The sequence below is a fragment of the Micromys minutus genome (assembly GCF_963924665.1).
Source record: "Micromys minutus genome assembly, chromosome: 20".
In the NCBI taxonomy this organism is placed as follows: Eukaryota; Metazoa; Chordata; class Mammalia; order Rodentia; family Muridae; genus Micromys; species Micromys minutus.
In genome coordinates, this window is record NC_137955.1 from 20,705,035 (window position 1) to 20,732,800 (window position 27,766).

Sequence of the window (27,766 nt, forward strand, 5' to 3'; positions counted from 1 at the left end):
GCCACAGAAACACTTTGCAGAGTCAGCCTGTTCCAGCGTCTGTCTCAAAAACAGAGGCAGCCAGCCTTCGTGAGGTACTGCCAAAAATATTCTCCTTTCCCTAAACTTAAGTTGTCTTCAGGTTCAACTACATTATACATCTGTTCTTTTTATCAGCAAAAAAAAAATGACTTTTTTTTTTTAAACTCCAAAATCCACTGATGCCTATGTAGAATGAAGGTAGAATTTTGGTTGGTTGGTTTCTGTAATTCAGAACCTCGATGAAATAAGAAGCTCTGTAATGGTCTGCACGTTCATGACTTCACATTCCTTTGCTCAGCTCACATGAACTCATCAGAATCGTTACCATCTTGATTTGAGGACATATTCTCAACTCTCGTTAGTGACAAGTAGCTCCTGTAGGCTCATAGAGAGTGGCACTATTATGAGGTGTGGCTTCATTGGAGAAAGTGTGTCATTAGGGGCGGGGCTTTGAGGTTTCAAATGGTCAATCAAGACCCATCATCACTTTCTTCCTGCTGCCTTGGGATCAAGATGTAGAATTCTCAGCTACTCTGCCTTTGGGACACCATGCTTCCTAAGTTCATCCATTTCCCTTTTCTTCTTCAGTTCTTCTTTCTCTTTCCTCTTCATTTCCCGAATCTGGGAATCTTTCTTCTCATTCCTCTCTTTACGGTCTCTGCTTTCTTTCTCTGCTGCTAGGTCCAGAAACGTATCCAATTTGGACATTTCTAATCAGTTCAAGATTTCGTTCACTTTCTTCTCCACTGTCACGATCTTTACAAACTTCTCCCCGTGAAAGCCAATCTGCCCCACATCCATGTCAGCTGTTATCTTCAGCTTAGACTATGGTGTGTAAACCACATTAACGTCGTTCATCTTGCAGCCTTGAATGCTATTGACCTTCACAGGCTGGGCACAGACCGTCAGAACCTCCTTGGGAATGTCTTCTCTTCCCTTCGGTCTACATGAGCCGAAGAGACTTTGTCCATGTGAAACCAAGCATCTTCGGGCCAGCCGTACTTTGTCAGATCTTCATTTCCGTAGTTATCCTTTCTCATGTGAACAGTGTAAATATATGAATTCACACACCATGATCCTGGTAGAAGACTGGTAACTCCTGCTCAAAATTCGAAGCTCGAGATACCATGGGTGGGAAGGTCGGCTGGCTTCCAGGCACTCCTCTGGGCACCGAGAACCCACATTTTAAAAATTCCTACAAAATACCGTCTTCTGGGTATGACAGACATTGTTATCATAACTCAAACGAGCTATGTCTATTTACCTGTACTGGGCCTGCTCAAGACTGGCATTGTCAAATGTCAATCACATACAGGGGAGGGACTCATCTCTGCTGAACTAGTGGCTCCTGATATATTCTAGGAGAATAGCCATCGCTTATCTATTGATAAACCTGCTGGGCTCCAGTGGACAGTTTCAAACCTATTGTCACCGAGACAGCCCTGATAAAACTCAGTGGGTACCAAAACAAAGCAAAGAGTCAGGAGTGTGGGGAAGTGATTTATAGAGAGTGGGAATTGATAGAGGGATTGTGTGGGAGGGGGTAGGTGCAGGGAAGGGGAGAGCCATGAGAATGCATAATATACAGGTATGAAGTCGTTGAAGGTCAAATTTAATAAATTTAAAAAAAATCTGGTTACAGCAAGTTTATTAATCTGAAATGACAGGTCTAGGTAGAATCACTGTTACCATTTCATAGATCTGACCATTTTCTCTAACACAATTTTGTTATTTACTCTGATGCAAATTTAAGATTCTATCACATTTTGACCTGTGTGTTGTATGCAGCCACGGGCACCCAATCCTGATTAATGTGAACATAAAGAGAGTACTGACTCAAAACTGACAGTGCTGATATTGTCCATGACTCAAATAACTGCCGTCCAGGTGTCTGATCCCTTCACCACCTTTAATTTTATTTGGCAAATCAGACAGATGATTATCCCCCTTATTAGCACAGTGAAGAAAAAGTTCAGGAATTGCTTGTGATTGTCTGCCTTTCTTGATATGTCTTAATTTGATCTAATTCCCCCCTGTTTGATTACACGGGTGGGAAGCTGCTCTACTTGAAGCATGTAAGGAAGTTTCTTTGTTATTTCTCTCATTGTTATGACAACATATTGATTAAAGCAACCCAAGAAAAGAAGGGCTTACTGTGGCTCATGATGTAAGGGGTACCATGCATCTTGGCGGGAAAGGGGTGGTGAGGCAGGCAGAGAGCAGAGAGTGATGGACATTTGCCCCTGTACCCCTTTTTCTCTTTGCTCTTCTTTATTCAGTCTAGACCCTAATACATGGTGTGCCCGCATTCAGGGTGTGTCTTCCCCCCTCAGATAAACAAATCTCTCTGAAAACACGCACATAAGCATTGTCTATGATGTGTGTTCTAGGGGCTTCTAAGTCCAGGTAGGTTGACAGTGCAAATGTAGCATCACAGTTTTTCCGACCAGAAGGGGAAGTTCAATTAGCAGAAGAGAGAGGGGGAAGGAAAGATATTTGCTGATCTAGAGGACACAGCAGATATACAACAATACTTCATAGTTTCAATTCTTGTTATTATTTTTTGCTCAGTATTTTATGCTCAGCATTTTTTTTATGTCCTCAGGTAGTCTTTGAGAATCTGATTTCCACTCCAGACTGGATGTTTCAATGTAGCCCAGGCTAATCTACAAGTCTATTTGCCAGGGTTAGCCTTCAGCCCATGATCTCCTTGACTTAGCCTACTGAGTCCTAGGATTCTAGACATGTATCTTGAAAGTCTGGTATTTTATTACCAAATAACACTCTACTTTATATGGGAACTCTATTGGTTATTTAGTATTGTGCAACAAATTATTCTCTCAAATCATTGGCTTACATCAACAAAAATATGTATTGTATAGTGGGTGTTTTAGTATGAGGAATCTTGAAGGTTTTTGTCGGATATTCTGGTCCAGAGCTTGTCATGAGACTGCAGTCAGTTGGAGTGGTGATGTCCCATCTAAGCGTGACTACTCACTGTCACTTAACTTCAGCACGATGAACCATTCTGAGTCTCTACATTAACCACTGCATGCTGGGGGGAAGGGGAGGTAGAGGGAGAGAAGCTTATTTCACCAAGGTTGAGGTATTCTTTTCTTAAACTTGAAATCTACTAATTATATGAAACAATGAGCTTGGTTATGACATTTTCATACATTTGTAGACATACTTTGACAATATTCACCCCATTACCTTTTTACATTTTTTCTTTAAATGGTGCCTTCCTACTTTCAAGCACTACAAAAACAAACAAACAGCAAACAACTAGGTTGTACATAGGAAGGAAACGTGTCTTCTGGTGTGTGGTTTATTTTACTTGAAAGATCTCAAGCTTTCTCTCAGGACCCTCACCCAAAGACCACCTAAGAGTCGAGGTTTGTTGCAAAAGCAAGAGGATTTTATTATGCTGACATGCCGATGTTCAGCTGCCTTCTGGAAGGAGTGAACCACAAGCAGTAGTTACAGTGAGTTTTTAAAGCTGATAACCACAAACAGGGCGGGGGTATCTGAGGGAGCAGGGTACCAATGTCAGATGTTCTGTTTCTGCTGGTTTTGCCCTTTGTCAGGTACCAGCTGAGACCTTGTGATTGGCCTTCTTCTGGAACCTTGGGCTCTGGGGAGTGTTTATCGGAAGTGCAGCTGCAGCCCCAGTCCATTGCTAGCTCATCCTGGAGGAATGTTATCAGGTTCCTGAAGGGGCGCAGCTTCAGCTCATCCTCAACTCCTCCTGAGGACACTGAAGGGGCCGTTTGTAATTTTCCACTACTGGGGCCTTTCATACTGAGCACAGGGATCTCAGGCTCCATTCATTTTCCTGTACATGATGTGATTTTGTTCTTATTTATAACCAAATGATACTCCATCCAGAATATCCACGCCACATTTCTTTACCCATTCATCTATCAGTGGGGACCTATGCTAACTCGGTACCCTGACTGTAATCATATCACCTTTGACCTCTTTCCTTGCTCATACACTGAAGCACGTGGGAAGGAACAGCACAGGGTGTGAGCACAGCTAGACAGGGACCTTGGGAGCCATCCTCGAAGATGCTTATCACAAAGGCCTTTTTTTTTTATTGACAGGCAATTCTGTAGGTTAGAACTTGTCAAGAGTTACATAAAGGAGGGCTGAGAAGATGCTTCAGCGACTAAAGTACTTGCCAAGCCAGCCTGCTGATCTGAGTTCAGATTCCAAGTGCTCATATAGAACAGCGGGGTGTGGTGGCATAGGCCTGTGACCTCAGTACTGAGAGGAGTGGAAACAGAATTATCTCCAGGGCTTGTTGGCCAGTCAGTCTAGACAAAAAGGTGAGTTCTAAGTTCAGTGAGAGACTCTTTACAGAAACAAACAACAAGAACAACAAAAAGTGAACAGGGATAAAAAGAAGAGCCCTAAGTTGACCCCTGGCTTCTACATATAGGCACAGACTCGTGTGCACCCTCCCCCCATATACCACACTCACATCTACACACAGGAGTTTAAGAAATCACATGTGGAAATTAACCAGATTCAAAGTCTAGACAGATCAATGAACTTCTATACAATACTGTACAATAAGTAATGCTTCTCACTGGATTTTTGTTTGTTTGCTTGTTTTTTGAGACAAGTGTGTGAGCGTGTATGTGTGTGTGTGTGCTTGTATGTATGTGTGCGTATGCATGTGTGTGTGTCCCTGGCTGTTCTGAAACTTCCTCTGTAGACCAGGCTGGCCTCAAATTCAGAGATTTACCTGCCCTTGCCTTCCCATTGCTGGGAGTCAAGGCCTGTGTCACCACCACCCAGCTCTCTTCACACTGCATTTTACACTTATTTTACACTTACACAGCACTCTAAACAAAAAGTTTATGACAGAGATAGAAACAGAACAACAACAACAAAAACCAAACCCAAACAAATAGAAAACAAGTTAGAACAAAGCTACATTTTTTCTCCTTTTATCACGTGGATGCTGGGACTGTGCTGTTAGGCGTAGTAGCAACAGTCTGACCCACGGAGCTGTCCCCTGGGCCTTAGTGATCTTCTGAAACCAAGCTTATACCAAACATGTGTCAAAGGGTCTGATTTCAAGGGAATAGAAATATCACCATGGATTTAAGCTTTATTTGATGATCATCTGGGAGAATTAAACTATTAAGTCTCTTTACTAGCATATGTAGTACCTAAGGCACTGCATACATTCTCAGTCTCAGTGTACTTTGAGTTACTTCATAACCTTATTTTTCTCCCTTCTCTGAGTAGGCTCAACACACTGCACAGTAGATGCTAAGAAAACATTGCTTTCTCAGACATACTTTCTAACCGTGAGACACTAGTTCAGAGAAACTGTGTTCACCACTGCTGTCGAGGAGTCTGAGTTCTGAAGATCTCAAGAGTTACCGTCAGCCAATTCTCTTTCTCTAAACAAAATATAGGACACTGGATTATTGAATGATTGATTGATTATCTGGGGATTGAACCCAAGTTCTCAAGAATGCAAGGCAAAGTGGAAATGGTGCCTCGTGCTTTTAAACCCAGCACTCAGGGATGCAGAGGCACTCAGGAGGCAGAGGCACTCGGGATGCAGAGGTACTCGGGAGGCAGAGGTACTCGGGATGCAGAGGTACTCGGGATGCAGAGGTACTCGGGATGCAGAGGTACTCGGGATGCAGAGGTACTCGGGAGGCAGAGGTACTCGGGATGCAGAGGCACTCTGGAGGCAGAGGTACTCGGGAGGCAGAGGTACTCGGGAGGCAGAGGCACTCTGGAGGCAGAGGCACTCAGGAGGCAGAGGCACTCTGGAGGCAGAGGCACTCAGGATGCAGAGGCACTCAGGAGGCAGAGGTACTCGGGAGGCAGAGGCACTCAGGAGGCAGAGGCACTCGGGAGGCAGAGGCACTCGGGAGGCAGAGGTACTCGGGAGGCAGAGGCACTCTGGAGGCAGAGGTACTCGGGAGGCAGAGGCACTCGGGAGGCAGAGGCACTCAGGAGGCAGAGGTACTCAGGAGGCAGAGGCACTCTGGAGGCAGAGGTACTCGGGAGGCAGAGGTACTCGGGAGGCAGAGGTACTCGGGAGGCAGAGGCACTCGGGAGGCAGAGGCACTCGGGAGGCAGAGGTACTCGGGAGGCAGAGGCACTCGGGAGGCAGAGGTACTCGGGAGGCAGAGGCACTCGGGAGGCAGAGGTACTCGGGAGGCAGAGGTACTCGGGAGGCAGAGGTACTCGGAAGGCAGAGGCACTCGGGAGGCAGAGGCACTCTGGAGGCAGAGGTACTCGGGAGGCAGAGGTACTCGGGAGGCAGAGGCACTCGGGAGGCAGAGGCACTCGGGAGGCAGAGGCACTCTGGAGGCAGAGGCACTCTGGAGGCAGAGGCAGGCAGATCTCTGTGTGGTCTATAGAGAGTGTCAGGACAATCAGAGGTGGTACATGAAGAAGAAAGAGCACACGAGAAAAAGCAAGACTCTGTCAGCTCAGCTTTCCCTTCCCCATACCACGCACGCGCCACTTTTACGACTCTAAGCATCTTTATCTCCCAAGAAGTCCTCTTCCAAATAGTACCAAGGTATGAAGTTGGAAACGATGTGGCTCCAATGGCATGAGCTTGTGGAGACACCATTGAAAGAAAGCCCACAGTAATGTCTGGGGCAGCTCAGTATATGCTCAGTCTGTAGCATGTTACACGCACTGGCCTCCCCAGACACAGACACTAAAGAGACAGTGAACCTCCGAGTAGTCATTCCAGTTTGGTTTGTGCTCAACGAAGCCTACAGAATGCTTCCCCTTTCCTGATATCTAATATTTTCAAATGTGAGTTGTCTTTTAGAAGAAGGAAACATGGGTCAGCCTATTCTCCTTTCTCATCTCATCATTGTAATTGAAAGGGTGGAATGTAAATCTTTAGCCAGAATGGTCACCCCAAGTCTTAAATAGTTGCCGTTAGTCCTTAGAAGGGATGTTTACTCCCTTCCACACTCAAATAAGAGGATGCTATTTTTGTGTTTTGAATACTTAATTTTAGGGTTACAACAATTTAAAACATGCATGGGCATATATGTTGGCCAACCAAGTCGAAGCTGGGATTCCAGACTCAGCCTGCCCGTGGAACAGAGACCATCCACAACTTTTGTTCGGGCTCATAAACTTGTGGCTGTGGAAAACTTGGTGCATGCTGAAACCTGCTGACGACTTCGTAGGGTTATCGTTCTTTGATTGCTGTTCTTTAGACATCTGGAGTCAGTACGTTATCCTGTAGGCTCACCGGGTCATGGGGATCCTGTTTTCATCCCGAGGACAATGCCTTTTTGCTCAGTGCTTATCGGTTTCTGGGCTTATCTGTTCCTGTGCTCTCGCCTCTGACCCCAAGTCCTCTGTCAGCGGAAGGTTAAAGTTCTGAAATGGAATTCAGTAAAACAGCCAGGTGGGTGCTCAGTGCTTTCCTCTGGCTTCCGATAGCACCCGTATTATCTTGAGTTTAGCTAGCTTTAGATTTATCTAGGTCATGAAGCTAACCAGTCTTCCCTTTTTCTGACTCGTAAGCGTGTGCTTTCTCAAGGCTCCTGAAACCTTTAGGCTCCCTTCAGTGACTTGGATTTCAGTTTACAGCTTGATCAATAAATAATCCAGGGGATTAGCATCAGGTATCCGCAGTGCTGGTGCCTCACACCAGCAATATTCCGGCTACTTCACTTTGTGTTCAGGAAAGCCTGTGTATGCAGTATGATCTCAGTTCTGTTTGGCACGGCTGGAGAGATCGGTGAAGTTCAGTTAGACCGACTAAATCCTGGATCTGAGTAGAGTTCTAAAGTCCAGATTTAAAAGTTTGTATACTACAGGACATTGCAAGATTGGCCACCTTTCTCCAGAAATTTTCAGGCGCGCGTCCACATGCAGCCTATTGAAGTAGAATATAACTCTGAATTCAACTTCAGGCTGTGCCACTGCTTAGACCCGTGGTAGGACAAGGCCCCTAACCTTCTGGAGTCCCAGTGTCTGTCTATCCTACCAGATAAGAGTCAGTTGCATCTAAGGCTCATTGAAGACAAGTCTTTGGTATGTCCAGATTCGAAGTGAAGGGAAAAGGGAAGGATTCATTAGCTCCTGGCCCAAGGGAAAATTAATTCAAGGAGGGAATAGTATCAGGCTTCCCAGCATCCTTAGAGGCTTAACCTGGCTCTGTCCATCTGTATGCAGATGAGTGGTCTGTGGGGCATGGGTTAGTCCAGGCCATTGTCTTTTGGGTCCAGCTATCAGAGTGTGATCAATCTCCCCATTCTGCATCTCACCCTTCTGTACTATTTTTTTCTATTTTTCTTCTTTTGAACTGTTGTAAATCCATATCTCCACTTCCCCATCCTTCTCTTTTACCACTTGCCCTAGGCCTTAGGTCCCCAATGCTTATCCCATTCATATATACTCCATGATGTGAGGTAGGATACAGTGGTGGAGAAAGCAAAGGATGGGTCCCCGAATTCCACCCAAGAGGATTCCTCTCCTGGTTAGTGTAAGCAGATCCTTCCACTCTTTTAGGGTCTCCCACACCTAAGTCACAGAGAATTTACTCTTTTCAGGACCCTTAGCTTTGACACCTGACTTTCCTAGTACAGTGCATAGGACATATATACATCAAAGTTTTCTGTATCTACCTATACAGCCCCTTGACCCCTGCTGACCCAGTGGAACTTTTACCTCAAGCCAGTGTTCCATAAGTGTCTGGTGCTGTGTCCAGATAACAGTAGAAGCTGCTGCTTGTTATATGTACATTTTGTATTCCTGATCAATTAAGGTTTAGGCACTTTCAGATGTGTGTATGTATGTATGTATGTATGTATGTATATGTATGTATGTATCCTGTATGAGTGCTCTGCCCCAGCCTGTGTACATGCACTGAGTAGGTACCTGGTATCTGGGTTCCCTGAAACTGGATGGTGGACAGTCGTGTGCTGCCAGGTGGGTGCAAGGAACCAAACCCTGGTCCTCTGCAAGAGCAACAAGTGCTGAGGTATCTCTCCAGCGCGAGTCTAGGCTTGTGGGTAATAGCCGGAAGTGAACTGCCGGAAGTGAACTGTCTAACTCGGTTAACTCTTTAGCATGCTGTTAGTTGGCTGTTACCAACCCATCTGCTCCTGAGAAAGTTGTTGCTCAGAGAGTTCAGGTCAGCTGCCCGGAGTTAGTCATCTCAGTTAGAAGGCAGAGTCAGTGTTTTCACTCAGTTTCCCCGGCTGCCATTCCAAAGCGATTTACCAAACCACGCTTTCTTAGCTAGGAAAGAAAACACCCATTTCCGTCAGATCCACCGTTGGGATGGGGTTTGCTAACAGAACATTTGTTTGCCCCGAGTAACCTAGGAGATGCGTTTATGAGCTCCTACTCCTAAGTGGGCTCTTTCGTCCTCCACCTTGTGTGTGCCTCAGCTTGGTAGGTCTCTGCTAGCTTCAGGAGGAAACACAGCGATAAATTCAGCCACAGCGTTCCGACTTTTTCCTCTGCCCACCTGGTGTGTGAAGTGTTTTCTTTCCTCTTGGTGCAGTGATAGGCTTCAGATTGCCCCGTTTTCTCTTTTACAGTGTGCATATGGAATTATAGCCTATTAAAATGCCGGTGTGACACTCTCTTACTTCACTCAGGTCTGGTAGATTCAACCCTCCTGCCTCCATCTCCCAAAGGACCAATTTGTCAGCCCTCCTACCCTCCCCACCACCACCCCAAGGTCCAAAAGCTGCCTTTGTCCACATTCGTGCTAGCAGCACCACAGGGTTGCCTTCTAACTTCTCTCTCCCCTTTAACAATAGGTTTCTTGTTTGGGGTAATTAGCTCTAAGTGAGCATCTAATTGGTAAGGTTTCAGGAATGCCTCCTCTCTGGGGTTACTTTCAATAACATAGGTCAGTAGCTCAGGTCTCTTAGCTTTTAAGTGTTATTGAAAAGGGTTGGCTTTATTGGTTGCTATGTTGGGCTAGTCATTAGTTTAGATTGGCATGTCCACTGAAGTTGTTTTTCCTACGTTTTGAGCCCTTGGAAGATTGAGATACATGCTTATCAATTTCCTGTTTACGTCCCAGGGCCAGAATGTGATCTCAGGGCGGAGTTTCCTCCGCGGAGCTCCAGGATTGAAGAGGGGTGGCTCCCTAGAGAAAACAGAAGCTTATGCCAAACTCAGGGATTTGGTTCATCCTGTCTCACTGGTGTGTGTGTGTGTGTGTGTGTGTGTGTGTGTGTGTGTGTGTGTGTGTGCGTGTGATTTTGAGTGTAAGATCTTAAATACTTGAGAACCTGGGGAAAAAGGGAAGTGGTAGCCAAGATCTACTGCCAGGGTGTGCTGTGGAAATCGGGGCTGGAGAGCATGTGTGCTAGATGCAGTGAAGGTGTGCAGAGGCATCCTGTTCCAGCACACTGGCCTATCAGACGTATCACCTTATGTCTGGTGAGCGCACGTTAGCTGATATTCTAATGAACGGATGATTCTACTTACCTAAGACATTTCTGATATTTACGTATTTATTTTGCCACAAGAGGGGCAAGGGTGTAAACATAAGCCAAGTCATATTTAGTCTCATGACAGCACCGATACCTAGTACATGTGATTTGCAGGAACTTGGTCAAGTCTCTGATATTAAATTTCTTCCAATGCAAGAGTGAGAGAGAACAGCTGTTCTGTCTCTGTTATAAGGGTGTGGTGAGGGTTAAAATGGTCTCATTCACAATTTTCAATGGTTCTCGAGTCTGCTCTGTGTCCCCCGTGCTGTAGACAGTGAGGCTTCTCTGTGGGCAAGACCAACAAGGACTTTGCCCACCCAGGCACTTACCTCCCACTGTTTTCTCAGTTATAGCCTTCCCTGGACGTCTAACAGGGAAAACAAACAAAAAGGATGGGAGCAGGGGCCAAAGTTCTGCTTGCTTATCTCAACTAAGCTTCCCAGTGGACTTTGGAAGATCTGCTTGACACTTGCTCCAAGAGATATCTTCACGCACGTGATGGGCATAGGCTGAGAATCCGAGCCACTCCCGAGTTTGTAAGTTCTCTTTGGGCTAGCTGCTGTTGATGCTGCACGGGCAGCCATTTCTGGCTAGAGTAGTGAGGGCTGGACTGTAGCTTGAAGCTGCCCCTGCATCTGAAGCTTTGTCTTGGGCTCCTGAAGCCTCCTTGTTTAAAGGTGGTTCTATCCTTGACTTAAGGTGGAACTGCTCAGTCAGCCTGAGGCTGGGCTTTGGCTGCACTCTTATGGTAACCTGGCTGCTCTGCCTGCTTCTCCTGTTGTCATTACTTCATACAAGTCTCCCCAGTGGGCATTCCCTTGACCGTTCCTCTTCACAGAAATTCCTTTGTCAGAATATGTCACATCTGCCTTATCACTTGTTCCATATAATTCATAAAGAGCCCAGAGTAAAGGAACATCTGGATAATGAAAAATCAAACAGCAAACCAACCAGAGGATAAGCACAAAGATGTGTTACCGACTTCACGAACATTCTTTCTTAAAATCCACCCCAGGGTCCCAGTGTTTTAAGGTCCCAGGCAAATAAAGAACCCCGTTCTTGTGACGAGGAAACGCGGGGTTGGGAACAGAGTTGTCTCTTTGGGCTCTGATCATGTGTTTCCATCTTTGACTGAGGTTCAGGTGACTCAGTTAGTCCTCTCTGAGCTAGCCCCTTCTTTTCTCAGTGAGTAGACCCTTTGCACATTTTTCAAGTGACTGATTAAGATTCCAGTGAGGCTGAGCAGTAGATGAATTACTATATGAACCATTGTCACTTTTCATTTTGTTTTTAAATTCACTTGAATCCTTGAAATGTGTGCCTTTGGTCATATTTTAGTTCCAGGGCTGAGACAGAAATATGTAAAGCAGGACAATTTGTTTTTTATAAAAGTATTTATCTTAAAGTGATTTTTAGCGTAGACTACAACCAGATGGGGGTTTTGTTTGAAATAAACATTCATGTTGCAGGGAAAAGATATGGTGGTGCCTCTCAGTGTCTGCTCTGTCAGCCCTGTGGTTAGGAGAGACTGACCACAGGAATGCAGTGGTTTTGAGATGAGAACTCAGCACACGTTGGAAATCTTCTGGAAAAGAGCAGAATGTTCAGTAAGCAGCAAATAAGAAAGAATGATGAGGTAGTCAGAGGAGGCCACAGAGGAGAAAGGCTTATGTGCTGGGCCCAGAAGAAGACAGAGTACAGTCTCTGAGAGCTGCACCTGCGGGAGCAGTGCTTGGTGGTCACAGTGCTCTTTGCGTTCAGCAAAAGGACGCGGCCATCTGCGGGCACAACCCCAAGCCGGGCAGCCCCAGATCTCTCTCCCCTCTTCTCTTTCAGTCTCCTGCTTGTGCCCATGGGCTGAACTAATCAGGAGCTGAGTCAAGAAACCTTCTAGGATATAGGCCTGGGAAAGGGTGGAGAGGATGGAGGTATAAGGAAACGTGGTAGATGTTCTGCAAGGTGCTGGCTGTCACAGACCTTTCACAAAGTCAGCATGTTGGCTTCTCATCAGGCAATTCTTTAGTGATGGAGATCAAAAGGCAGCTCAGAAACAGCCTAGAAACAAAATCCTCACACGTCATGTGGCTTTTACATACTAGGAGGCTAGGAACATCAAACATAAAGATTTGTAATATCATCGTTGCTTCTTCTTGTTCTGGGGTTCAGTTAGGGAAATGCAGACCCTAACTCTACAGTTATTCAGTAACCAGGTCTCCTTTCGGCATAAATCACCACTATCGTTTAAGAAGAGTTCCTAGTATATAGCAGTAACAAAGAGACCCCTCCCCTCCACACACACTTCCATCCATGAGGCACATGAAACATAGTCCGGTCAACGCAAATGCTGCAAAACAATCGGTGACAGCTCAAAAAGGGTGAGCTGTCAAACTTCAAAGCACATAGCATCAACTAGTGGAGTTGTGAAACCTAAGCCACAGCCCTATGTGTTTGGCAACTGAGCAAACAAAACACCACATGATTGTGTATGTGTATTCATGTATATACGTGCGGTTTTGAAGGTTAGAAACAGGGCTGGGGCTGTAGTTCAGTGAAAGAGCCCTTGGCTAGCATGCATGAGGTCCTAGCATTAATCCCCGGAGCCAAACCCAAAGCCACTGAAACCAAAGTTGAATAAGGAGAGAGGGTTGTGTGGGCTCACCCTCACAGAATCCTATTCACTTTCCATCTCAGTGAATCTTTGCTCTGGTGTGAGTGTGTGGATATGGGCATCCAGGTGAGAATGATAGGACTCCCCTTTGTAGTGGGAACACTGCGGTACCAGGAAACCCCTGTTCTCTGTAGGCCGGACACTGACAGAGCCTGGGCCTTGGCTAGCTCAGCCTTGGTCTATATAAGAAATTTCATCATAAATCTTATAGCTCAATCTCAACTTGAAACTCCACATGAAGAATGAAGAATTGATATAAATTCTTAGCCAAAGGAGAGAAAGTGTCAAAAGAATGGGCTTCTGTAAAACAAGAGTTTTGAATTTCGGAAATGCCAGAGAACACGTGACAGCAAGAGGCCTTACCCAGAGCTCAGTGGTAGAGCACTTGCCTAGCATTTGTGAGGCCCTGGGCTTGAGTCCAGCATGAGAAAGAACTGGACCCAAAACAAAAATTCTCGAAGAGTTCAAGGCTCTGACTTGTGTTCTCTAAATATTAGAAAGAGAATGATTTCTCCCACCAAGAAAGAAAGAATGGTTAACTGGCTTTCTCCGAGCAATCTGGCTTTCTTCTTCCGAGGAGAAGGCTTGTCTGAACAAGGGGCCAGCACATACTCTGGCAAGAGCCTTCCCTGGGAACAGGGGTGGGGGGAGGAGCAGAGCAAGCCAGAGCTAGGGCTCCTAAGCTTCTCTAAAGGGCAAGTAAGGTGAAGGGGTCCATTAGGCATGGTGGCACATACGTGTAATATGGAAGATGATAATGAATCCAAGGTCAGTCAGTCTTTCAAAAAAAAAAAAAGCATCAAAGGGATCAGGAAGCCATGTAAAGAACAGGCTGTTCCCATTCGCCTTTTTTTCCAGAAGCTTCTGTGTTTCTGCAAGAAAATGGTGCCTTTCAAGTGTGTGCTGTAAACAGTGCCCCCCGCCCCCACCAAGGGGGGATTTTAGAGGCTGCAAACAACAAATGGTACTTTTTTGGGTTCTTTAACACGTATGCCCAGTTGGTCTCTAAGGACCTGGGAACATGATAACGTGACAACACAGAGGTCAAGGGTCAGTCAGTGAACTTCCTAGCTGTTGTTTCTGGCAGCCGCACTCAGAGAGATCTCTGGGACCTGTTTAAAAGCTCAGCTGCAGTTTCTCTTCCTGTCTTCTTAGCCAGTAACTGCAGTCAGCAGGTTGATGCCTTACACTTTGCTGACTGGTTGTCCAGATTGTGGAAATGATACTTTTAAAAGCCGGGGTTTTCTTTCTATGTTTGAGTTTTTTTTTTTTTTTTTAACTAAAAATTGCATTTATTTTATTTTTCTTCCTCATATTTATTAGCTCTTTATTAAACCTTCTCATAATTTTTTAAAATCATATTCACCCCTTCCCAGACTCCTAGATACATCCCTTTCCCTATCCACCCATCCTTGTGTCCTTATTTCAGGAAAGTAACATTTATTGGTGGTTTAGTGTAAGTTTTACTAATGGGAAGTTTGGATGGAAGAAAGCGTTTGGACTAAACGCTGAAACACAGCTTCCTTTTTGGTTCTCTTCTGAATGAACTCATTTAGCTACCGAAAGCTGAGAAAGAGCCAATGGAGACCTGACTGGGCCTGCCAGAGAGGGAGGAAGGCAAGAAGCCACTGCCTCGGGGCACAGGCAGGTGGGAGAAAAGCAAGATGGGACCAGTACTGCAGGAGGCAAGGCAGGTGCTAGGTTCTTCCTGTTCCCTCCGCCTTCACAAAGTCATCCCCCATTACACAGTGAGCCAGCCTCCTTCCTGGCTTCAGGGGTCTCTTTGACCTCCAAAGACAACTAAGTGGCCAGTGTTCGTACCTTGGGAGTCTGCTCACAACTAGTTTATTTTAGGCATTATTTAAGTACACCGCGATCTGGTGAAGACTTATTCTGGTGATAATTAACTCAGTCTTACGAGCATGATAAAGCACAATCTAATTCTGTTTGAGGAACAGTAAGCTCTTTGTAAAGTGTGCTGCTTTCTGTACAGATAGGTTCTGTAGACTGGCTGAGAAGAGCAGGGGGCTGTGGGAGGGTCTGGTGTGAACTCTGGCCACACAGACAGCACTGAGGTCACCAGGCCAGAATGCACATTTGTCCATCCCCTCGAAACCTTCAGGATGGAAAACAGGTACAGCATTCCTTGCCTTTGAAGGAATAACCCTGTAAGCTAACATTCCAGGTTCCCCTAGTTCTTATTGATGGGTTGTTTCTCTGTGGCCAGTGAAGCAAGCCAATTCAAGTCAGATTAGATTATACTTAAGGCTGATCTATTGGGAAGCTGCTCTCAGGTGGGCACTGGCCCCAAAGATTGAGGCCAGGGGAGTTGCCATGGGGGGGGGAGGAAGAGGGAACCAGAGGGAGGGAGGGAGAGAGAGAGAGAGAGAGAGAGAGAGAGAGAGAGAGAGAGAGAGAGAGAGAGAGAGGGAGAGAGAAGAGGGAGAGAGAGGGCAAGTGAGCAAGAGAGAATGCAAAGTGTCTGGATTATACAGGGAAACTCTGGGGGAAGGGCAGCCCAGTCCCTGGGCAGGAAAGTTTAGGGTTAGCAGGGTTGGCAGGGTTGGGGGCATGGTACACCAGGTAGGGACTGAGGGATGCTGGGAGAACAGAGGTCTGTTTTAGTATGCAAAATATGCACCTCCCTTGTCCCTGAAACCAAACACTCTGTGACCACAAGGATCTCTTTGCCTCATCGTCCAGTTTGGTTTCTCTCTTCTCTATCACTGGCATGCACATCACTATTAAATGTTGCCCGGGATTTCAAGCTCCACCAACTACTGATCTTTATGTTTTTCCTCTCCTGATTTTAAAGCTGTTGACTGGGACCCTGTGAATAAGATTGGCAAATGATTGACCAGCAAAATAAGCCCAGGGACTAACATGCACTCTGTGTATTCCTGGTGTGGGGAAGGGGAGGTGGGGTAGGGCTGGTGACTCCAAGGGATGGTTACAGCCTGAACTCACAGAGAATCTCAGAGAAAACAATGGTCTTGCAGAGAACTGAGCAAACAGGGAAAGGATCTGGAGCGTTCAGGGTGGCTCAGGCTTCAGAAAGGAATCCTAGGTGGGAGACCAGTGGAGGTGGGGACCAGTTAGATGGATCTGCCATGAATGTTCGTCTGTCCCTTTCTCTGAGCTGATAAAGCAAGGAGTCATCCTGAGCCATAGAGGAAATAAACCTAGAATAAAACTGAAGAAAGAAAGAAGGAAAGAATGAAAGAAAGAAAGGAAGAAGGAAAGAATGAAAGAAAGGAAGAAGGAAAGGAAGGAAGGAAGAAGGAAAGAAAGAAAGAAGGAAGGAAGAAGGAAAGGAAAGAAGGAAGAAGGAACGAATTGCTGGCCTCTCTAACAGAGACAGAAGGTAAAACAATATTACTGTGTCTGCTTCTTTTAATTTGCTTTCCCTAAGACAATCAGCGCATGAAAGAGACATGCTTACGGGTGACGTATTCTGCTACTTCTGAAAGAAACAAATTACATAATTTTGTGGTTCTCCAACTTACTGGTAAAAAGCAATCAATAACAGTCCCCTGGGATGCTGAGGACACCGGAGTAAGGCATTCAAAGCACTTAGGACCTGACTAGCAAACAGCAAGTGCAAGCAGCCAGCAAATGCGCTGAGATTTTCTACTTAGGAAATCCTTTAAATTTCCCAGATGGAGGGTTGGGGAGAGTAAGTGATGGGGGGGAGGGTGAGGGGTGGTGGGGGAGGGTGAGGGGTGGTGGGGGAGTGTAAGGGATGGTGGGGAGGGTGAGGGGTGGTGAGGGAGGATGAGGGGTGGTGAGGGAGGATAAGGGGTGGTGAGGGAGGGTGAGGGGTGGTGAGGGAGGATGAGGGGTGGTGGGGGAGGGATGGTGGGGGAGGGTGAGGGGTGGTGGGGGAGTGTAAGGGATGGTGGGGAGGGTGAGAGGTGGTGAGGGAGGATGAGGGGTGGTGAGGGAGGATAAGGGGTGGTGAGGGAGGGTGAGGGGTGGTGAGGGAGGATGAGGGGTGGTGGGGGAGGGATGGTGGGGGAGGGGGAGGGTTGGTGAACAGGATAAGAGAGGGTGATATAGGGAGAGGATTTGATCTCTGCCTGGAGGGTGAGGGAGGCTAAAAATACAAACAGCTGTTTGTTAGAATATTTTTTTTCTAGAAATGTCTGGAGATTGTTGAGCTTAGTTGCAACAGGTAATGACACCCAATAGTTGATTTTGCAGTAAAGATTCTTGCTCCAAACCGGACGACCTGAATCTGAGCTCCAGGATCCATATGGTGGGAGGAGAGAACTGACACCTGTAGGTTGTCTTCTGACCTACACACACACACACACACACCAAGGCAGGTGAGCAACACTCATGTACACAAGCATACACACAAAATAAATACATGAAATATGTAATGAAAAGAGAATCAAATACTTACGAAGCCTTGTTTCAAGTAAAGGAGGTCCTATATAGGGATATAGAGGAAAACCTTGGGCCTCTATAGGAAACCCACAATGCAAGCATCACTGAAGAGCTTTTCAACCTGGAGCTGGGAGGCCATTAAGTGGGCGGGACTTATGAATGAGTTTAGCTCCTACCTAGAAATGGGAACATGTATGACTATTGGATCCGAAAGCTTGGAATAGCATCCCAAGTGTATATGACTCCATCTCAGGGACACTTCCATTCTGTTTCTGCATCCTTTCCTTCTGTCAGCCTCACTGTCCTTCTTCACTCAGTGCCCTCAATAACTCACACGTACTCTTGCTTTTCCTGTGTTCTGCAAAGCATTTGCTCAGAACTCTCCGAATCATTCCCCCCAGACCTACAGTCCTTAGACCTCACATAGGTGCACTTTATGGATTGACTAACCCAGCAGATTAAATGAAGCAATTAACCAGGCCCAGAGAAGACGAGTTATGATGTTAAGGCCACATGGCATGAGTACTCCGGAGTTTTCAGAGAAAGCCCAATTTTGCTTGACTTGAAACTGTGGGAGAACTTTGCTTCTCCCAGTGTAACTGGGGATTTGAGCAAAGGGAAGCAGGAAAGAGCATCAGGACTTCACAGGAGAATCCCGAGACAGAAAGGGTCAGTTAAGGTTAGAGATCATGCTGACATCATTTCTACCACGGAAAGTACGTGTTTACTTGTATCTGGACACCCCTGGACTTTGAAAATATACTGTTTACCTGGAACAAGTTGTTGGAAACCACAGAAGGACTTCAAGACTAGGCTCCCGTATTAGTCCCCATGGCCCAGATTAAAAACTCAGGACAGTGACTCGTGCCGACATCTCCATTATTAAACTGAAACCAAGTTATTGACGTGTCTCCCCAGAAGTTAGGAGAAAGGAAACAGCCATATTTCATGAACAGTTTGGATTGTGTGACAGTGAATTTCTAGTTCTGAAGTAAAATTGTGTTAAGGGCAGAGTCTGTGGCACATACCTATAATCCTAGTATTGAGGCAGGAGAATCACACATTTGGAACCAGATTGGGCTACATAGCAAGACCCTGTCTCTACTATCCATCCAAACAACCAAACAACCATAAAATACCTATAAAGTTTCTCAAACTAAACCCAAAACACACTGTGTTGAAAGGAAGTGGGCTCTGCTCTGCTGAACCATTTCTACAGCTCCTTTTCTTTTGAGCCAAGGTCTTACTATTCAGGCCCAGCCGGTCTCAGACTTCTAGTCCTGCTGAGGTTACAGGCATGCACATGCATGCCTACCTAGAAAGTCATCCTTAATAAATGAGATCACTCTGGTGGTTCCTGATTAGGAGAACCGATTTGTTTTTCATAAAGAAAGCCTCCTCCTTGGTGTGCAGAGTTTTGGTGAAAGAGAATACAATTGCCCAAGGAGAGCTGGGCCTTCCTAATAAGAAAGGAAAGGGATTTTGCTCTACCATTCCTTGAGCTGTAACTTGGGAAACCTCTTTGAGCAGTTCTCAACCTGTGTGTTTCAAAGCCTTTGGGGGTTGCATAGCGGATATCTATATTCTGATTCATATAATAGCAGAAAAATTACAGGTATGAAGTAGCAACAAAGTGATTTTGTGGGGAGGGGTCACTACAACATGAGAAACCAAACCTTATTAAAGGGTCACAGGATTAGGAAGGTTGAGAACCACTGTTAGGCTGATGTGAAGTCTGTTGATAGAAAAGGACAGTATGGCCTTCAAAGAGACAAGACCAGAAGCACAGTGGGTTCTAGGTTTAATGCGATCATCTAAGGATTTGCGGTAAACTCACATTAGTATTTATTTAAATAATAGACCCTCTTGAGATGGCACACTTAGATTACTGGAGTTCAAATCTTTGTATGAAATATGTCTGGGTAACAGAGGCTAAGCAGTTGAAAGAGACTAACCTAAAGTAGGGGCCAGGGCTGGGGTGTTTTCAGAGGCAACAGGGCTGGGAGTGTCATCAGATAAAACAGGGCTGTGTATGTCCTCAGATGGAGCAGGGCTGGGGGTATCTTCAGAGGGAATAAGGCCATTCAGGTGGCAGGGGTGCTAAGTGGATTGGTGAAAATTTCTAATTCTCTTCACTTGACTCTCATAAGCTTCATGGATAACGAGGAGCGTGTCTCACTGGAGAGGAGGGACCAGTGTGTGGGAGGAGATTGTGGACAAGATGTACATATGAAGACTGGAACATTTCAGTGAAAAGGAGGATACCACCATGTTTCCACTCAGTCATAATGGTGTCGAGTGTCTCCAAAAGAAGGATGGGATCAACTTTTAACACACAGTAGGGCAATATGGGAATGGGATTGAAGCTGTAGTTAAAGGGTTAAATAAATCAGGGACACAGCTTTTGGCTGCATTTTCAACTTGGTCTGCTGGCCATGTGACCGAGATGCATAATGCATTAGCTGAACAATGACATCTATTCAGTAACCAGAGCTAGGTCTGAGTTCCCTACAACAGAATGCAAACTCTTCTCACAGCAGCACTGACTTAGAGGACAAAGACACCACATTTAAAACAGTCTTCACAAAAACCTGTTAACAGTATTAAGGAGAAATTATTTACAGATTTTCACCATTGACTTAAATTACTTTTATTATAATGATAGTCTTTCTCTCTTTTTTTTTTTTTGTGACTACATTTACTGAAATTACTATATTCTAAGTGTCTACCTTTTATCTTTCCCACAAGATGTTAAAGATAACCTGAGATTGGTGGCACATATGTTTGTTTAAGTGCTTGTGGGGTGGAGACATGTGAATCTTTCTGAGTTCAAAGCTAGCTTGGTCTACATAATGAGTTCTAGGTCAGCCAGGTGTAACACAGCAAACCTCTGCCTCAAAAAAGATTTTTTAAGAAAAGATTTGTTTATTTATTTATATATTTGGTGTATATGGGTGCTTTGTCTGCAAATATGCACACCAGAAGAGGAAGGGCATTGGTTCCCATGAGACTACTGTTACAGACAGTTGTGAGCTCCTGTGTCGGTACTGGGAATTGAACTCAGGACTTTTGGAACAGCAGTCAGTGCTCTTAACTGCTGAGCTCTCCATCCAGCCCCAGAAGAGAGATTTCTTTCCTTCTTTTTTTAATGTTACAGACAGCATTTCTTCTTCTTTTTAATTGAATATTCTCTGTATTTAAAAGAAGAGAGATTTTTAAGTTGGGTATTTCATAACATCTATAACTGGGCTCTGTTGGTTTTTTGTGTATGATAAGGTTAAATGAAAATGGAAAGAGCACGTGATCAATGTGTGGAAATTAAGAGACTGTTTTTGATACCTCTTGTTATTTTGTGATGTGTCACACTGCTGAACAGAATTAGGGATATTAGACCCAATACAGGGCCCCGACAAGAGCATTGAGAGGTGATGAACTGTGATCCATTTCAGCTGAGCTCCAAGAAGTAAGCTGACCTTCCTCTAATGCCAGTTTCACTGGGGATAAGTACAAAGCTAGAGTTTAGTCCTTGGAGCTTTTTTTTTTATTTCAGTGGAGACATTATTAAGGTCCATCTGTTGCTTCCTGTATAAACACGTGTCTTCTAAGTAAAACTACTAGACACAGAGCCCCGAGTTTACAAAAGCACTTCTCAAATGGTTACCTTGCTTCATGCAAAATCTCTTTGGGACTTAGTTGTGTTTGTCATCTTTCCGCGTTGTGACCAAAGACTTGACTTAACCTTAAAAGAGATAGGATTTGTTTTCACTCATGGTTTCAGAAGTTTCCATCTGTGGTTAGTTGGCTCCCTTGTTTCTAGGAGATTGATGGTTTTAGTGAGGAACGCTGCTTACCTTGTTTGATGGAAAAGAGGAAGGGCTGGGGGGGAGAGAACATAGTTTACAGGGGCTCACCTCTAAGGATCTACTTCCTTCGGTTTGGTCTCACCTCCTAGATTATGTTCCATCAGTGGGGGAATCAATTGTTAAGTTATGCTCAGTGCTCTAATGGGCCATTTGATTTCCTTAAGCCCCATGTCTGAATTTTGATATAGTGAGCCTCAAGTTTTCAGCACATGGGGGGACATTTCATATCGAAATGATGATAGTATTAATATTGCTGTGAAAATTGAATCTTGGAGCTTTAACAACTTAATCAAGGCCACACAGGTATGAGAAAGAGCTGGAGTCTGATGATCTGCATCCTCTCATTCTATCCACTTTAATCTGCCTCTTTAAGTAGACAGCTCACAGAACAAGTATTTGCTGTATGCCCACTTGCTAGATATGCCTTGGGTCCCAGTGCACATTTTAGTGTGAATGCAGAGTGTAATGGTTTGCATATGCTTGGCCCAGGGAGTGGCACTATTAGCAGGTGTGGCCTTGTTGAAGGAAGTGTGTCAGTCTGGGGGTTGGCTTAGAGACCCTCCTCCTAGCTGCCTGAGGATGCTCAGTTTGTTGTGGTTTTCTTCAGATGAAGATGTAGAACTCTCAGCTCCTCCTGCCCCATGCCTGCCTGAATTCTGCCATGTTCCCACCTTGATAATACTGGACTGAACCTCTGAGCCTGTAAGCCAGCCCCAATTACATGTTGTCCTTTATAAGACTTGCCTTGGTCATGGTGTCTATTCACAGCAGTGAAACCCTAACTAAGACAAGGAGACATTAACAGATAGTCTTTGCTCTAACCTTGTCACTGTGGTAATACACATTGTCCCAGGACAGTCCTCATTTGGGGGTCACTCGTTTTATAAAGCTCATTTCTAGAAATGTGTGTTGCTTACACAAATAACCTGCTTCTAACATCCTGGGACACCTAAATCCTACCTTAGACAAGGGTCGCTGCTTCATTATAGACTGTAAGGTTCTCAAGTGCAAGGAAAGGCTTTGGTACTTGAGGGTGACCATGGATCAAAAGTCCTGGACTTTCCCAGACACTGTTAGTAATGAAGGCTTTCTGACCATACCTTAAGCTTTCTTAAAACAAATCTGCACTTTAACAAGACCCCTGTTTGACTCATATGAGAGACTTGCACTAGATCCAGCCATCCTCAGTATCTTCCCAAAGTCCTTCCTACTGCTTTCTGTTTTTTTTTTTTTTTTTTTTAAACTCCACATCAGCTGACTTGGGTGATTTCGATAATTCCTATGGGTCTAACCAATGTTATGGCTGTTGCCTGGGCAGTTAAGGCTGTTGTCCACAGACTAGGTCTACTTTAAACTGTTTACAGTATGAAGTCATGAAAAGGTGCTTATCTGTTAGATTACTCTTCCCGGAACATGGCTGCACTGACAGGTACACGCTGGCTCTCAGAATCATGTGGGGACACAGTCTCTAGAGCCAAATGTGTGACACTTTCGATATCCCACATGGTTTAGATCACGGGGTCCCAACGTTTGATACTTGAAGGATTGTTACAGGCAACACACTCCAGTCTGCAGCATCTGAGGGATGCAGCCATTATCTCAATAGAATGATAATAACAATAGGTCCACACTTAGACTCCCAGATTTGTTGTTGCTCATGAATTTTAAGTGGAGGGAATATGGTTTTTCTGGCCACAGTTTTTGTAATTGAAGGGATTAGATGCAAGAACTCTTAATATAACCACACGAAATCAAAGAAACAGGTCATCATCAGACAGGGTTTGATCAGTCATCTTTATGTCGGCTGTAAAACAAGGCTGCAGCCACGGGATATCAGTTTATGACAATTTTCTAATTTAGTCATGACAATGATTAATACAAAGTGGCAAGGACCTGGCAAGGACTTTGAGAGACTGTTTACATTGCTCTTTGGAGAGCAGCTAAGTGATAGCCGTGGATTGGATCGCAGTGGCTGCAGATGGCCGCTGTGCTTAACTCATGAGCACAAAGTTCACAAGGCTCTGGCGCACATTATAGAAACAGAGAACAGCATTAAATCTATTCCCACTCCTGGAGAGACCTACCCTACCTAGGCGAACCCGGCTTTATCAGTTTGGCCTCTTTGTATATGAAAGGCTAAGTGATTACAGCTTATGAAATTGAATTCAAGCTATTCGAAAGCACCATACACATTCTTAGTTCAAAACAAGTTATTTCTAATATATTTTTAAAATACAGAAAGTAATAACTAAGGCATACATCTATTGGATAATAAAAACATTTTTTCATTTTTTCCCCTCAGTAGAAATTTGTTATAGCCACACTTAAAGTCACAGTCATGCCTAAATCATTCTCAGAACATGATTTTCCAGTGTGTGTGTGTGTGTGTGTGTGTGTGTGTGTGTGTGTGTGTGTTTGTGTGAAAACACTGCCAGGTCCCCTAGGCAGTTTTCTGTGAACCTTTCTACCCTTCTCTGTGACTATGTTTTCTGTGAAGTTCTGGAATTTCTTTGATTATGTAAGTGTGGAGCGGCAATACTAAAGTAAGCACACACAGTAAAGAAATACCAAGGCAAATGACGTAGTGTACAGGCTAGAATGCCTTTATCTCTAAAAAGGTATTAACTGATGAGAAGGAGAGTCCCTCCCTCCTCTCTTAAATCTACCCCCCTTAAGTCTCTTTGCTTTGCTTCTCAGAATCCTTTGCCAAATAAACCAAATCTCTATCCCACAACTGACTGTGGTTCAAATAACTTGGGACTAAATTATAGGAGGGCTTCATTGCATAGTCCAAAAATGCGATCTAATTATTGTTGGTTTTCTCTTTCTTGTTTCGAGGGTGGTTTTGTGTTTTCTGTTTGTTTGATATTGTTTTTGTTTTTCAAGACAGGGTTTCTTTGTGTAGCCATGGCTCTCCTGGAATTCAGTTTGTAGACCAGGTTGGCCTCAAATGCAGAGGCCTACTATTTACAATCCTACTCTTTGATTTTAAGCTTAATTCACTCCCCTTTGCCTTCCAAGTGCTGGGATAAAAGGTATGCATCACTATGACCAGCTCCATTTTGTGTTTTTTTTTTTTAATTTTTAAAAAATATTTTGTGCTTGAAAAGGAGTGTTCCCTAATTCCTTAGTATAGAGCACTACATATGATGCTCAGATAAAATTTGCTAACTCTGTTGTTGAAATCTTCTCATTAGTAAGGATTTGTCTTTTTGATAATTTGATAATTTGAAAGAAATGACTTATAATTATTTATTTTTAAGTTTGTCAGTTTTGATTTCTATATTCTGAGGCTATATTGGTAAGTGCACATAGTTTAAAGATTAGCATGTCTTTTGTTTCAAATAGTACTGTTTGCCCTAATATATTTTCTAAAATGGTTTATTCAGTTATAATTTTTGTTAGTGTTTTCCTGGTTAAACATTTTTCATCATTTTTCTTCAAAATTTCTAGCATAATTTCGATTTATTATGTATCTCATGATCAACACATAATCACATTTTTGTTTTCTTTATTCAATTTGCAAATTGCTTTGTGTTTAAATGAGGAGTTTGATAGGTTGTTTACAATTTTATTGCATTTCTATCATACATACTTTCTTATGTCTTTTTCTTCTTTTGACTTCAGGACTTAACAAACTTACATATAAATAAAGTTTTATTGAAACATAGGCAGAGCTTGTTTAGTTATGTACAGTGTAGTGTAATATAGTATAGCGTAGTGTATGCTAGTGGTAGAGTTGTTGTAACAGATACCATGTGGACCAGAAAGACAGAAATATTTGCTATTTACCTTTTATAGGAAAAAATGCCAATCTATTTTAACGGATTTAAGTATCTTTATCTTTCTCCCTTTAAAGATTGTAATCTTGTTCCAATAATAGTTAACTTAGATTAAAAATTATACTCTGAGTTAAAATTAATATATATTACTTTTTAAAGAGAAAAGGAATTTGTTAAATTTATTTATTTGCATGTGAGTGCATGGTTTGAGTGTACTTTTCCTATGTGCATGGATGTGTATGTGGGTATGTGTGCATATATGTCCATGTGCTCATGTGTGCACTTCATGACATGCTAGTAAATGTGAGAACAAGTTTAGGAGCCAGTTCTCTCCTTCCACCATGCACAGTGTGAGTGTGAACTCAGGTGTCAAGCTCAGTTGCAGGTGCCTGTATGTATTAACATTATCCCTACCTATTTTTTTTTTCTTGAACAAAACAGTTACTTCAGGAACTTTCCGTCTTAATCACCTTCCCCAACTTTCAGTGTTTTAGTTTTATTCCACCAACATTTCTATCTCCAGAAGCAATATTATTTTCATAAATATAGAAGTGTTTGCCCACCTAACACATTCTTTGATTTGGACAGATTTATATATCCTACTCTATGTTTTTAAGCTTAATTGTTTATTCTTGACACATATCTCTGCACAGGTTTGTCAAAGACCATTTTGGGTGGTATGCACATGGCATATGGTAGAGTTGTTTTATTCCCTCGTTCTCTCTTCTAATAATAATAATTATTATTAATTATTTTAAACAGGCTATATTCCTTAGGCCAACAAAGAAATAGAAAATAGCAATCCTCATGCCTCAGCCCTCGCTTCTTGACTTATGTCATTAAAGGCACACTCTACTAAGCTAGGCTTATCTCTCTTCCTGAAATATAATTTAGCAGATACTTTTCTTCAATATTTTTTTTATTATTTTTGGGGTCCCTTTTTGTGAGAATTCTGCAGTTTTCAGAACGAGTGACTGAAGGTGAAGTACCTTTTAAGTAATTAGCAAACAGTGTATGTTACTGATTTGTTCTGGACATTCCAAAGTACAGATTTTGAGCATAACTTCCTGTTCTTCAGAAGCATGTGATGTTAGTCTGCAAACATGAGCAAATCTGAGAATGCTCTATTCTTTGTTTATTGCACAACCACAGACCCACAGCCTGGTGAATGTTAACATTTTCTGGGAGTGAAAACAGACTTTGGAAAAGATAACAGTTACAAAGGGCCCACAGTTATCCACTGTGCAGGAGCCCGACATCTTTGCAACCGAATGGCTGAGATGAAGGGTCTGTGTTGATGATCATTTCAGACTGGAGGGCTGGTCAACCATGTTCTCGATGGCTGCTTCTTTTTGTGTCTCATAACTCTTCTCAGAGTCAGTCATCTGAAGCCCTCTATCTTCCACAAGTCGGATTCCTGAGAAGTTATGGGTTTAGCCAATGACCATGCCCCGCCCCCCACCCCTCTTTGTGCTATCTGCCTCAGACTGCCACCTGTGCCTTGGACATACTAGCCCACAAAGATGGTCCTTGGCTTCTGTTAGGTGATCCCATTACTCCCAAGGCTGAGAATGGCGCTTCTCTGTGTCCACACTGCTTATGCAAGTAACTTGATTGATGTGCGAAACATAGTTTATTTCAATCTGGAAGTTTGGCACATACCAATCAGAAAGCACATTTGGCCGATCTTTTCCATTAGGATCTCACTGTGTGTCTCTGTAACTACATCGCTGTAAAAGATCTTAGTCACGAGTCCAGCTGTGTTAAGTTCTGAGAGTTCTAGAAAGTGTCTGCATATAGGGATGGTCTTGAGCATCCTAACAAAAGCCATTCGATTGTATGTGAGGAATAGAGTGAGTCACAATGTATGCTCTTCCCAGCTTATGGTATGGTTGACAACAGTGGTGCTCAGTTCTGGATAAAAACTAGACACCAACCAGATTCATTAGAACTTTAGAATTAGAATCTCTAGGGTCTTGAAAGTGATATGTTTTAAAGTTGTGCATTGATTCATATGTGAAGAGCCGTGACCAATGGTCTGAACTGATTTTCCTCCACAGAGCTTGAGCCAGGAGATTCCCTTAGAGAGAGCCTGTAGGCTTGGAAGGGATCCATCTAGTACAGGGTGCATTTCATAAGTGCATTTTTCAAATTCAAAGATGAATTTTCATACTGAAACAAATAATTGGGTTGCTTAATTGAGCTTATAAGCAATGTTCTTGGGGAAAAAAATCTCATTTTGGGATTTTCATTAGAACCATATTTACAAACACTGAAATGTATGTAACTAACTGAAACAGTATTTTGCTATTAACCTACTCTTTGAATATATGAATGCATTATGCAGTAAATAGTCATATCTGTTTCTTGGGGTTATTCAATAGTCTAAATTCAAGTGAATTCTCATCAGAGAGAGGTTCTGTTAAAAAAAAAAAGTTGGTTGTGGTAAGCTAGCTTGTAGTGTTATACGTGTTTCCCTTTCCCCAATTTCACAGCCAAGTGACCCTTTGGGAATGGGGTGAGAGTGGTTTTCTGTCTCCCTGTCCCTGGCTTCTCCACATTCTGCCC

General features: G+C 43.8%; 1 pseudogene across 1 annotated transcript; it reads right to left on the reverse strand.

The window, feature by feature from the left end:
- Positions 1–320: 320 nt before the first annotated feature.
- LOC308433670 (coiled-coil domain-containing protein 25-like) lies at positions 321–3,821 on the reverse strand (annotated as a pseudogene). The gene is made up of 3 exons: positions 3,566–3,821; positions 554–1,120; positions 321–396 (listed from the first exon to the last, which is right to left on the reverse strand). The product of its transcript is annotated as a coiled-coil domain-containing protein 25-like (transcript).
- Between the last annotated feature and the right edge of the window lie 23,945 nt (positions 3,822–27,766).